The sequence below is a fragment of the Staurois parvus genome, unplaced genomic scaffold (assembly GCF_062004578.1).
Source record: "Staurois parvus isolate SC_StPar_1 unplaced genomic scaffold, SC_StPar_1.0 ptg000118l, whole genome shotgun sequence".
Lineage (NCBI taxonomy): Eukaryota > Metazoa > Chordata > Amphibia > Anura > Ranidae > Staurois > Staurois parvus.
The window spans coordinates 4,476,119-4,489,136 of record NW_028317914.1 but is presented as its reverse complement, the minus strand read 5'-3'; the positions used below and the strand labels follow the sequence as shown (position 1 = coordinate 4,489,136).

The window sequence follows — 13,018 nt, the reverse complement described above, 5'->3', positions numbered from 1 at the left end:
TGGAATATGAACTTCACCTTTGGGCACCAATTCACAAAAAGAACATTGGGGAACTGGAGAAAGTACAGAGAAGGGCAACCAAACTGATAAGAGGCATGGAGGAGCTCAGCTATGAGGAAAGATTAGAGGAACTGAATTTATTCTCTCTTGAGAAGAGAAGAGTAAGGGGGGATATGATCAACATGTATAAATACATCAGTGGTTCATATAGTGAACTCAGTGTAGAGTTATTCACCCTGAGGTCAGATTTAATCTCCAAATACGGAAAGGTTTCTTCACAGTAAGAGCTGTAAAAACGTTGAATAAACTTCCTCAAGAGTTGGTTATGGCCAGCTCAGTAGATTGCTTTAAAAAAGGCCTGGATTCTTTCTTAGATACACATAATATAACTGGATACTAACATTTATAGGTAAAGTTGATCCAGGGAATATCCGATTGCCTTTTGGTTGATTAGGAAGGAATTTTCTTCCCCTGCAGGAGCAAATTAGATCATGCTTTGCTGGGTTTTTTTGCCTTTCTCTGAATCAACTGTGGGTGTAGGATTGTAGCTCTTTTTTTTTTTTTTCACGGTTGAACTGGATGGACTTTTGTCTATTTGCAGCCAGACTATGTAACTATGTAAGAATTGATTCTTTCTTCAGTTTTGATATTTTTAACTAAAGACTGCAAGCCTGCCCACCACAACAAGTTAGACTCTTTTAGGGTAGGGTCTGCACTAAACTACGCTAACCTACTCAATGCTAGTAATGGTTTCTTTAGAGTTTCTTACCTGTTTGTAATAGGCCCTATCCTATAACCTGTCTTCTTTTTTTCCAGACTTATTTACCAATATCTACAGAAGAGCAACCAGTTTTATATACAAAATGGAGAACAGATTTCAAATCGCTGGTACTGTTACAATGTGGTGGGCGATGTGGTGGTCAGGAATGAATATCTGTAATTTCCCTACACATCTTCACCTTCTTTGATCATTGTTGATCACTCTTCCATATAAATCCATTCACATTAGCCTGAAGTGTACAAGATGGGAGAGTCCCCAAGATGTGTATATTTCCTGATTAGATCTGTAGAGACACTTGGGGTATTGCCACCAATCTTCCACACATATTCTCACCTACTGATCCTCTAATGCAGATGGATGCACATACATTTGTCTCTTGCTAGCCTACCTATTAAAAGGCAGTGACCTTTTCTGTTTTCACCCAAACCTATAGACAAGTAATATATGTATACCGTTGCTCAAGAAAGAGAGACTCCCAATCTCCAAGCACAACTCCACCTGTAGGTGCTAGCCAAGCTTGTGTGCTGTATAGATGAGCACTCCAAACAATCGACCTGAACCATGATAATTATTATTATTATACAGTATTTATAAAGCACCAATAGTTCGCTCAGCACTGTACATTACAAAGGGGGACAGAACAATACCAATACAATGCAAAACATGAGGGGATTGAGGGCCCTGCTGTTTCGAGCTTACAATCTAGGAGGGAAGGGATGGTGGCACAGGAGGAGATAGCTGTGGGGGATGGAGTGGTAGGAAGAGAGGAGGAGGTCGGCAAGTTAGCAGGGGGTGGGGTAGGCTTCCCTGAAGAGATGGGTTTTCAGGGTGCGCCTAAAGGAGAGAGTAGGTGATAATCTGATGAGTTGGGGCAAGGAGTTCCAGAGGATGGGTGACACCCTGAAGAAGTCCTGGAGGCGGGCTTGGGAGGAGGAGACCAGGGAACTAGAGAGAAGGAGGTCTTGTGAGGAGCGGAGTGTGCGTGCTGGGCGGTACTTGGATATTAGGTCGGTGATGTAGTTCGGGGCAGTATGGTGGACAGCTTCGTACGTCAGTGTTAGGATTTTGAATTTGATCCGTTGCGCAATCGGAAGCCAGTGGAGGGATTGGCAGAGGGGGGTGGCGGAAATGGAGCGGTTGGAAAGGTGAATGAGTATGGCAGCCGTATTCAGGATCGACTGAAGCGGGGATAGCCAGCGGCGAGGAAGGCCAGCGAGGAGGGAGTTGCAGTAGTCCAGTCATGATATGATGAGGGAGTGGATGAGCTGTTTAGTGGTTTCTGGGGTTAGGAACGTGCGGATTTTGGCGATGTTGCGGAGGTGGAGTCTGCATGAGTTTGTTAAAGATTGGACTTGGGGCTGGAAGGATAGGTTGGAGTCCAGAATGACACCAAGTACTCTGGCCTGTGGGGCGGGTTTGATGGTAGTGTTGTTTGATGTGATAGAGAAGTCAATGGGGGGTGGTGTCCGGGCTGGGGGGAAGACAAGAAACTCGGTTTTGGAGAGGTTCAGTTTAAGGAAGTGGAGCGACATCCAGTCTGATATGTCGCTCAGTAGGTGTGTGATTCGGGCAGAGACCGAGGGGGTGAGGTGGGGGGTTGAGAGATAGATTTGTGTGTCGTCGGCATATAGGTGGTAGTTGAAGCCGTGAGAGTGTATGAGTTGGCCAAGGGAGGAGGTGTAGATGGAGAAGAGAAGGGGCCCGAGGACGGAGCCTTGAGGGACCCCAACACACAGGGGGAGTGAGGGGGAGGTGGTAGCATTATAAGTAACACTGAAAGAGCATTGTGACAGGTAGGATGAGAGCCAGGAGAGAGCAGAATCTCTGAGGCCGAGGGAGTGTAATTTTTTGAGGAGGAGGGGGTGGTTGACTGTGTATTGATAAAACCAATACAGACAGTGGAAATACAGTGGGGGACTGGCAGGTAAACGTGTTTCAAGCTAAAGACAGCGCTTATTCATTACCCAGTGGACCCATGTACAAAGTGTTGGTTTTACACTTTGTACATGGGTCCACTGGGTACCTGCCAGTCCCCCTCTGTATTTCCACTGTCTGTATTGGTTTTATCCTGGTTCAACCCATATGGAAGAAAATATATTTGAAATATATTTTTAAAATATTCTTCCCAAATATATTGCCATATATTTGAAATGCTACAATTTTGGCCATATTCAATATATTTCTAAATATATTTCAATAAATATATTATACTGCATGTTGAAATGCGTTTTTTATTACAAAATACATGAAAAATATTTTTAAAAATACATTTCAAATATACTGTAGGTCTTTAAAAATACAAATCTACATTTTTGGAATGCATATACAAATATATGTAAATATATGTGGAAATTTATTTTTTATATGTTAAAAAAATCTGAAGAATATATTTAAAAAATATATATTGGTGACAGGCGCTATGATATTGTTTTTTGTATAACAGGTAGAATATACATTACGGTTTACATTCTTGCCAGTCTCTGCTCGCTGTTATTTTACAATCTACCTGACAAATCAGCCTGTCTGAGTTTATGGTAAAGGAAGGTCAGGGAGATGGTGCAGACAGTATCCTGGGTACAGGAAAACAACATTGAGGGGCAGAATGTCATCATTGTGTGTGAGTCATTGACAGTCAAATAATGTGACAGAGATGCTGGAATCTGGTATTCCCTCTTCACGCTTCTATACCATCAGTCATGAGATGAGAAACTTTAGTATGTATTCAACTATCATTAGGATATTTAACCACTAGCCTACAGGGCACTTATACCCCCTTCCTGCCCAGGCCAATTTCCAGCTTTCAGCGCTGTCACACTTTGAATGACAATTGCGCGGTCATGCAACATTGTACCCATATGAAATGTTTATCATTTTTTTGAGACAGATAGAGCTTTCTTTTGGTAGTATTTAATCACCTCTGGGATTTTTATTTTTTCTTAAACAAACCAAAAACCACTGAAAAGTTTGAAAAAAAAAAGTTTTTTCTTAGTTTTTGTTAAACAATTTTGTAAATAAGTGATTTTTCTCCTTCACTGATGTGCGCTAATGAGGCTTCAGTGATGGGCACTGATAGGCTGCACTGATGGACACTGATGAGGAGGCACTGGTAGGTTGCACTGATAGGCATTGACAGGCATCACTGATGGGCACTGAAAGGCAGCACTGATACATGACACTGATATATGGCACTGATAGGCGGCACTGACTGGCACTGATAGGCGACACTGACTGGCACTGATTGGCAGCACTGATTGGCATTGACTGGCACTGATGGGTGACATTGAAAGGCAGCTCAGATGGGCACTGATATGTGGCATTGATGGGCACTGGCACATGGCACTGATGGGCACTGACAGGTGGCACTTCTGGGGCCACACTGATCATCAGGGCACACCGATCATCAGTGCCCTGATGATCAGTGTACATGTCCCCTCCGCGGAAAGCCAATTACCAGCTCTCCTCTCCTCTCAAGCTGTCAGCGTAACAGCTCGAGAGGAGACAAATGCCGATAACCGGCATTTCCGTGTTTACATGTGATCAGCTGTGATTGGACACAGCTGATCACATGACCGAGTCGACATCTTCGGCTCTTTCCGTGATCAGCGAGGGACACAGCGGACCAGCGATCGCCATGCTGCGCGGTCCCTGAGCCGCGCATGCGCAGTGAGAATGGTAGGACGTCATATGACGTCCTATCAGAACGAGAGAACCACCTTGCGCCCGTCATTGTACTATATGGCGGGTGGGAGGTGGTTAAACAGAGCCTGTGCCTTCTTATTTCAGGTGTCCCCGTTAGAATGCTGCCATAATTGGGTGTTCCCTTCGGAGTTCCCCTTGAAATTGAGTGTTCTCATCAGAGTACCCCTTTAAATCAGGTGCCGCCATCAGAGTGCCCTCTTATATCAGGTGTTCTCATCGATGTGTCCCCTTATATCAGGTGCCCTCTTAACTTGGATGTCCCTGTTGGAGTGCCCCCCTAAATCAGGTGTCCTTGGCAAAGTGTCCCCTTAAATCAGGTGTACCTATCAGGGTAGCTTTTTAAATACAGTGTTCCCATCGATGTGCCTCCTAAAATTGGGTGATCCCATCAGAGTGCTACTTTAAATCGGGTGTTCCCATCAGAGTGCTCCCTTAAATCAGGTGTCCTCATCAGAGTAAACAATATGGTAGTGTGACCAGAGCACCCCTACCTAGAAAAAGGAGGTTACTGAATGATCCACGTGGAGTAATATGGGTTCAAAAATTACAAACAATATTTTATTTGATCACATAGATCATAAGGAGGTTAAACATGAGCACGGTGAACATGTCAAACAGATAAAATCATTTTTAAAAGCACTTAGCGTCTTCATTTCAGGGTCATTTTGGCAAGTAGAGTACCATATAAGGCAATATAGGGTAATGGTGTGGTTTGATCCTAGGTTTCCATAAATCTCCAACTTGTATTAGAATGAACCATATATTCTGCAGATATGTTCTCAATATGAGCCAGGATGTGTAGAGTAGCCTCCTGGTGTGTAGAAACTGGAACATAAAAATAAAAAATAGATATATATGAAAATATGGGAGCTGAATCACACCTAAGCCACACCAAACCTCCCTATACAGTAGTCAGTGGACACTTTCATTACCTTCTCAGTTGTAAGGCTGTCATACCGGCTTCTCAAATGTGGGGACTTCCTGGGTAACCACCCCAAGTGAAACAAAGTCCACAGTACCAAATGATTCTGGGGATATATATAAAGATTATTGTATAGATCACAGGCATCAAGTAAAACCCTGAAAACAGAGACAAAATATAGGTATATTACCATCAATAAAGATCAAGAAGACTCCCGTCGACTTGAAATAGGATCAGGTCCTTGATGCTTGTTCAAAGGTGCATATGGGGGTGGGAAGCCAGGTAGTCACAATGCGTGAATTCCAAACACATATATTATGTATGTAGCAGGCCGTGAGTACCCGAGTCTATATACCCAATAAAGGGTTTCCAAAAATTACTCAATCTGAGAAAGATGAAGCGGTTTAAATAGGATATGGCTTTGTCACAGCATACAATGCCTAAGTAGGATAGCGTATATATGTATATACATTATCCTCTGAAGAGGATTTCCAAAAAATTCCCCAAAAATGCAGGGTAAATTAGGCCCATATGACATACCCTCTTAACTCCATATATGCTCTATGAATCTAAACATGTGGAATCATTATATACCTCTATTCCACACATCTGGGGACGGAGAGCTGTGGCCTACTTTTTGGAGACATATTTCCCTGAAATGGGGGCTCAGAACGAATTTATATTGGACCTGCTGGAATTTATGTTGACCCATAACTGTTTTCAGTTTCTGGGTTCCTTCTACCAGCAAACATGTGGTACCTCCATGGGAGCACCTTGGGCCCCGGCATTTGCATGTTTACATCTAGGCTTATGGGAGGAGGAGTTGGTATACCCCTCCACTCCTTATAAGCAACATGCAATAAAATGGCTGCGATATATTGATGATGTCCTGATGGTCTGGGATGGAGGTATGGATCAGTTGGAAAAATTTATGGAATTCCTAAATGAGAATGATAGGAATATCAAACTTACTTACACAGCAGATAGAGAGGTAATAACATTTTTGGATCTATCAATCTCAATACATGGAAATAAATTAGTCACTAAAACGTTTAGAAAGGAAACAGCGGCGAATACACTTTTACATGCTAATAGTTATCATCCAAGGAGTTTAAAACAGGGAATACCTATTGGTCAGTTTCAGAGAATAAGAAGGAACTGTACAGAAGAAGCTCAATATAGAAATGAATCTATTCAGCTCTACAAGAGATTTAGAGAAAGAGGTTACTCACATAGAACCCTAAGAAGAGCAAAAAGAAGAGCTCTGGGTAGAACAAGAGAGGAGCTTATAAATAAACCAAAATCAAAGGTAGAGGCGAATTCGGTAAACCAACCAATAAGATTCATAACTAAATTTGGACAACAATGGGGTGAAGTCAAGAAGGCCCTGGACTCTCATTGGTACTTACTAACTCAAAATCCGCAGATAGCAAGAGTGGTAGGGGGGAGCCCTCAAATGGTAGCAAAAAGAGCTTGGAATTTAAATGACATACTAGTACAATCAGAGTTTCAGAGGGCACCACAAAGGAATTGGTCAACTAGGAGGACAGGCCTATGTGGTATGTTTCCATGCGGCCATTGTCAAATTTGTCCATTTGTACATAAGTCCAACCAGTTCTTTAATAATGATAAATCTAAGGCATTCCAGATACGAAGTTTCATTAACTGCTCCAGTAGTAGAATAATATATATGATAGAATGTCCATGCAAGAAGATATACATAAGAAAAACGAAAAGGAACCTCAGGACTAGGATTGGTGAACACCTGAGAGATATCAGAAATGAAAATAGGAACGTAGGGAAGGGAGAAAAAGAGAACCCACTGGCACAACACTTTAGAGAAGTACATGGGGGTAAAACAGAAGGCTTGAAAGTGAAAGGGATTTTTTTGCTGAATATTTCAGCTCGTCGAGGTGACTTTGACAAAGTCCTCCTACAAAAAGAAAAATTCTGGATCTATACCCTGGGTGCACTTGTCCCATACGGACTAAATACAGAACTCAATTTTAAAGTTTTCTTAAATTGAATTTTCTGGAACCTTTAATATACCTTGAGCTATAACTCGTACTGGGGTATTCTGTATGGGAAGGAAATATGGACTTATTTGGACAAAGTATGAACCTAACCACTAGGCCCTTTCTTTTCCCACTGTAGATTAAATTTCTATAACAACTAGATTAATATTAAAATTAGGTGTTTGAACCTGGTCTTGATACCTCCCTTCTTGAATCATAATAATTATCCTTCTCCATTATCCTCTCTAAAGATGATCTGGTTTATTGCAGTATGGTTCCTCCTCTCTACTGCCAGCAGTCAATTTAAATTTAATATATGTTTTTTAATTCACATTGGATTTTTTGAATGTAGTGATACTTTTTCAACACAAGAGGGCGACGTGGAGACTTTTTGGTATGCAATTAGTGCACCATATAAGGCAAAGGAATGAAGTCCCCTCCCAGTTCTGACGAAGTCTGCAGTGATTGGCGGACGAAACGCGTCAACGTAATGACGTCACTACGCTCGGCGTCTTCATAGGGTGCGGCGCCCACGAGGTGGGAAGGAACGGCGGTGTCACAGCTCCTTGCTAGGAAGGCACGAGGCCCTCTGAAAACCACCATAAGGCTACTATTACAGCGGTTCGCAAACGGCAATCCCCTATGGGAATATACCTTCCACCGGTGGCAAGTTATTTTAGCTCACTGCTGTTTAGATTCATAGAGCATATATAGAGTTAAGAGGGTATGTCATTTGGGCCTAATTTACCCTGCATTTTTGGGGAATTTTTTGGAAATCCTCTTCAGAGGATAATGTATATACATATATACGCTATCCTACTTAGGCATTGTATGCTGTGACAAAGCCATATCCTATTTAAACCGCTTCATCTTTCTCAGATTGAGTAATTTTTGGAAACCCTTTATTGGGTATATAGACTCGGGTACTCACGGCCTGCTACATACATAATATATGTGTTTGGAATTCACGCATTGTGACTACCTGGCTTCCCACCCCCATATGCACCTTTGAACAAGCATCAAGGACCTGATCCTATTTCAAGTCGACGGGAGTCTTCTTGATCTTTATTGATGGTAATATACCTATATTTTGTCTCTGTTTTCAGGGTTTTACTTGATGCCTGTGATCTATACAATAATCTTTATATATATCCCCAGAATCATTTGGTACTGTGGACTTTGTTTCACTTGGGGTGGTTACCCAGGAAGTCCCCACATTTGAGAAGCGGGTATGACAGCCTTACAACTGAGAAGGTAATGAAAGTGTCCACTGACTACTGTATAGGGAGGTTTGGTGTGGCTTAGGTGTGATTCAGCTCCCATATTTTCATATATATCTATTTTTTATTTTTATGTTCCAGTTTCTACACACCAGGAGGCTACTCTACACATCCTGGCTCATATTGAGAACATATCTGCAGAATATATGGTTCATTCTAATACAAGTTGGAGATTTATGGAAACCTAGGATCAAACCACACCATTACCCTATATTGCCTTATATGGTACTCTACTTGCCAAAATGACCCTGAAATGAAGACGCTAAGTGCTTTTAAAAATGATTTTATCTGTTTGACATGTTCACCGTGCTCATGTTTAACCTCCTTATGATCTATGTGATCAAATAAAATATTGTTTGTAATTTTTGAACCCATATTACTCCGCGTGGATCATTCAGTAACCTCCTTTTTCTAGGTAGGGGTGCTCTGGTCACACTACCATATTGTTTAGTATGCATTTCCTGGGTTTATGGATCCACACTTACATGTTAAGTGAGCCGGAGATATGACTATGACACTAGTCATTCGTGTCATTTCAGGTGGCCTCTTTCTGTTCTATTTTTGTGACGTCCTCATCAGAGTGCCCCCTTAAATCAGGTGTTCCCATTGAAGAGCCTTCTTAAAAGATGGATTTCACAGAAAAAAAAATACTGTCTCCCTCAAGTTCTAAGACTGAGAACTGAGTGATTAAATGCTGCCAATCGATCAGCTCTCGGTCTCCAATCTGCAGAGAGCTGTGACTCTAAGGCCTCATGCACACAGGGCATTTCTGCAGCCACTTTTGAGGGTGGCAGGTGTTGTGTTTTTTTACTGCTTCCAAATGGCCCTTCATGTTATCCTATGTGTCCATGCACACATAGACTTTTAGAAGCTTTTAGCAGCAGGAAAAAAACCCAGAGCCAGAGCGTCCAGGAATAGCAGCATTTTGGCAGAAAAAAATGCTTGACGCGTGTAAACGTGCCTAGATGCATCTAAACGCGTGTTTACACTGAGCGCAATTAGTGCTTGAGCGTTAATTCATTTCAATGGCCAGAATAAATTATTATTTTGGCCAATGAAATGAATTATCACTTCAGGGCTTAATGCTTTTGTAAACGCGCCTAAACACTTGTAAAAGCGTTAGACACTTTGACAGGCATCAGGCGGTTTTTCTGCCAAAACGTTGCTACCAAGAGGAGTGTTTTTAAAACGTCCTGTGTGCATGAGGCCTGTTACCGGCTCTCTGCTCTGCTCTTCCAGCACTCACTGGAGCTCTGGGCTGCAGAGGGGGTGGGAGCGGCTGGCTCAAGCTTTTAGCAGGTCACTGAAAGGTTGAACCAGGTGCCGGTCTAGGCTTCTGGGCAGATCTTGACCATGTGGGTGGGATCTTTTCAGAGCCTGCTCTGATTCTGTGATGTCAGCTGACAGCAGGCTATAGCCCGGGGATGGCTGAAAAGGGATCACAGGAGTGCAGAATGAACTGCACTCCTGTGATCCATATAAGTGTAGCCACAAAAGCTTTGGCCATACTTCTCCTTTAACCACTTGCCTACCTGGCACTTTCACCCCCTTCCTGCCCAGGCCAATTCTCAGCAATGTCACACTTTGAATGGCAATTGCGTGGTCATGCAACACCGTACCCATATGACATTTTTATAATTTTGTCTACACAACTTGAGCTTTCTTTTGATGGTATATAATCACCACTGGTGTTTTTTTTTATTTTTTGCTAAATGAAAAAAGACCAGAAACTATGAAAAAAATGCATTTTCTTAGTTTCTGTTATAAAATGTTGTAAATAAATCTCTCTTTATAAATTCCAGCCAAAATGTATTCTGCTACATTTCTTTGGTGAAAATAACCCAAATTAGTGTATATTATTTAGTCTGTAGGAAAGTTATAAAGTCCACAAATTATGGTATATATCTGAAAATTGATAAATCCTGATGTAGTGATGGCCTATCTCATTTCTTGAGGCCCAAAAATGTCAGAACAGCACAGATATCCCCCAAATTACCCCTTTTTAGAAAGTAGACAGTCTGAGGTATTTAGTAAGAGGCGTGGTGATTTTTTTTAAGTTCTAATTTTATGCCATTATTTTGAAGAATTAAGAAATTAAAAAAAAACAATGCAGTACAGTGTGTGGCGGTGATCAGGTGACAGTACTACAGAAAAAAATATATTTTGTTCAATTTTCTTTTTTTTTTCTTACATTTTTTTCTTTGTTATGATTTTTTTTAGCACACTGTGACCAGAGCAATACAGTGTTACCCCAGTAACATCGTACTACTCTGGGGAAGTGATAAGGATTTTTTTTTTTGTAAACACATTATGATTGCTTATACCAGTGAATTTCACTTCCATAAACAAGCATTTTTACTGAATAATATTGATTCATTCACTGTTTTGTGGTTATTAGCTGTGATTGGCCACAGCTAATCACATGGTACAGATGGGTGGTGATTGGCCCTGTCTGTACCATGTGTTCACTGTGACCAGTCACAGCTAGCAACACATTTGTACAAAATGAATGGCATGAATCAAAGCCATTCATTGTTTACAATTGTGATGTGATCTGCTGTGATTGGTCACAGCGATCACATGGTACCGGCAGTAGCCGGTACAGTGATCTGTCAATGGTGGTGTCCCGTGGACACAGCCAGTAACAGATCGTGCCTGCAGCACTGCTGTGTGTGAGGCTTGTTCCTAGAGGATGTCATATGACATCCACCTGGTACAATGAAAATCCTGCTCAGCCATCAATTTGCTATAGGCTAAGCGGGATGTGCTTAATGTTCCCCTTTACATTAGATGTCCTCATCAGAGTGCCCCCTTAAATCAGATGTTCCCATTGGAGGGCCCCTTTATATTCAGTGTCCCCATCAAAGTGTCCCCTTAAATCAGGTGTTTCCATTGGAGGGCCCCTTTACAGTAGGTGTCCACACCTGAGTGCCTCTTTAAATCAGGTGTTCCCAGCAGAGTGCCTCTTTCCAGTAGGTGTTCCCATCGGAGTGCCCCATCAAATCAGGTGTTCCCATTGGAGGGCCCCTTTGCTTAGGTTTCCCAACCAGAGTGCCCCCTCTAATCAGGTGTTCTCATAGGAGTGCCTCTTTAAAGTAGGCGTTCTCTTCGGAGTGCCCACGTCAGTGTGGTGTGCTCATTGGAGGGTCATTTTACATTAAATGTCCCCATAGCGGAGTCCCCTTAAAGCAGGTCTTCTCATGGTAATGCCCCAACAAATCAGGTGTTACCATTTTAGGGTCCCTTTACATTAGGTGTCCCCACCAGAGTGCCCCCTCTAATCAGGTGTTCTTATGAAAGGGTCTATACAGTAGGTGTTCCCATCGGAGTGCACCCTTAAATTGGGTGTACCCACCAGAGTGCCCCCTTAAATCAGGTGTTCTCATTGGAGAGCCCCTTTACATTAGGTGTCCCCACCCCAGTGCCCCCTTAAATCAGGTGTTCTCATTGGAGGGCCCCTTTACATTATGTATTCCCACCGCAGTGCCCCCTTAAATCAGGTGTTCTCATTGGAGGGTCTCTTTACATTAGGTGTTCCCACCACAGTGCCCCCTTAAATCAGGTGTTCTCATTGGAGGGCCTCTTTACATTAGGTGTCCCCACCACAGTGCCCCCTAAATCAGGTGTTCTCAATGGAGGGCCCCTTTACATTAGGTGTTCCCACCTCAGAGCCTCTGAACCCCTTTCCTTCCACTAGGAATCCCCATCTGAGTGGCTCAGAGATGATTGGCTGCATTCTCGGAGACCTGGGAAAATAGGCACCGCCCTCAGACCCGGGCTGGCGGTACAGCGCTCTCTAGAAATGTATTCTGTAAATCGGAACGTTGCGCACACAAGTGCCCTGTAGGCGGATCTCATATTAATGTCACAATCATTTCCGGGATATCTGATGGGAAGTCTTCATCTCCTACATCACATGACATAGAGATTGCTCCGCCCACCGACAAGTCCGTCCTCTCTAATCTTTCCTCGGAGTAGAGCGCCGTGTGACGTATTCTGTAGTTGGCACCGCAGGGCGAAGGGGCGGAGCACGTAGAACGGGGAACGCATGCGTGCCGCTGTGTAGTCTTCATATTGGGTTGCTAGGTAACCAGTGCTGGGACTGAAAAACTGTACGGCGCTATAAGCTGCCTGTGATTGGCCGGTAGAGCCGGCTTCCTGTAGACCGTCAAGCAAGGGGCTTTCTTCAACTTTGGTCGGAGCAGCACGGTTCCCTTATCCGCATATTTTTGGTAAAGGTGGATTAACCCTTTAAACGTGTGTAAAAAGTTAAATCACAACCCTGCTCAGGCAACAAAGAGGTAAATGGGAGTGCTGTACA

General features: G+C 42.8%; 2 long non-coding RNA genes across 2 annotated transcripts; one reads left to right on the top strand and one right to left on the bottom strand.

Annotated features, from left to right (window-relative positions):
- Nucleotides 1–5,012: 5,012 nt before the first annotated feature.
- On the bottom strand, nucleotides 5,013–12,687 carry LOC149467221 (uncharacterized). The gene is made up of 3 exons (XR_016311988.1): nucleotides 12,362–12,687; nucleotides 5,413–5,508; nucleotides 5,013–5,305 (listed from the first exon to the last, which is right to left on the bottom strand). It is a non-coding gene; the product is annotated as an uncharacterized LOC149467221 (long non-coding RNA).
- LOC149467222 (uncharacterized) lies at nucleotides 8,445–9,071 on the top strand. Its single transcript, XR_016311987.1, has 2 exons — nucleotides 8,445–8,671; nucleotides 8,779–9,071. It is a non-coding gene; the product is annotated as an uncharacterized LOC149467222 (long non-coding RNA).
- Nucleotides 12,688–13,018: the final 331 nt, after the last annotated feature.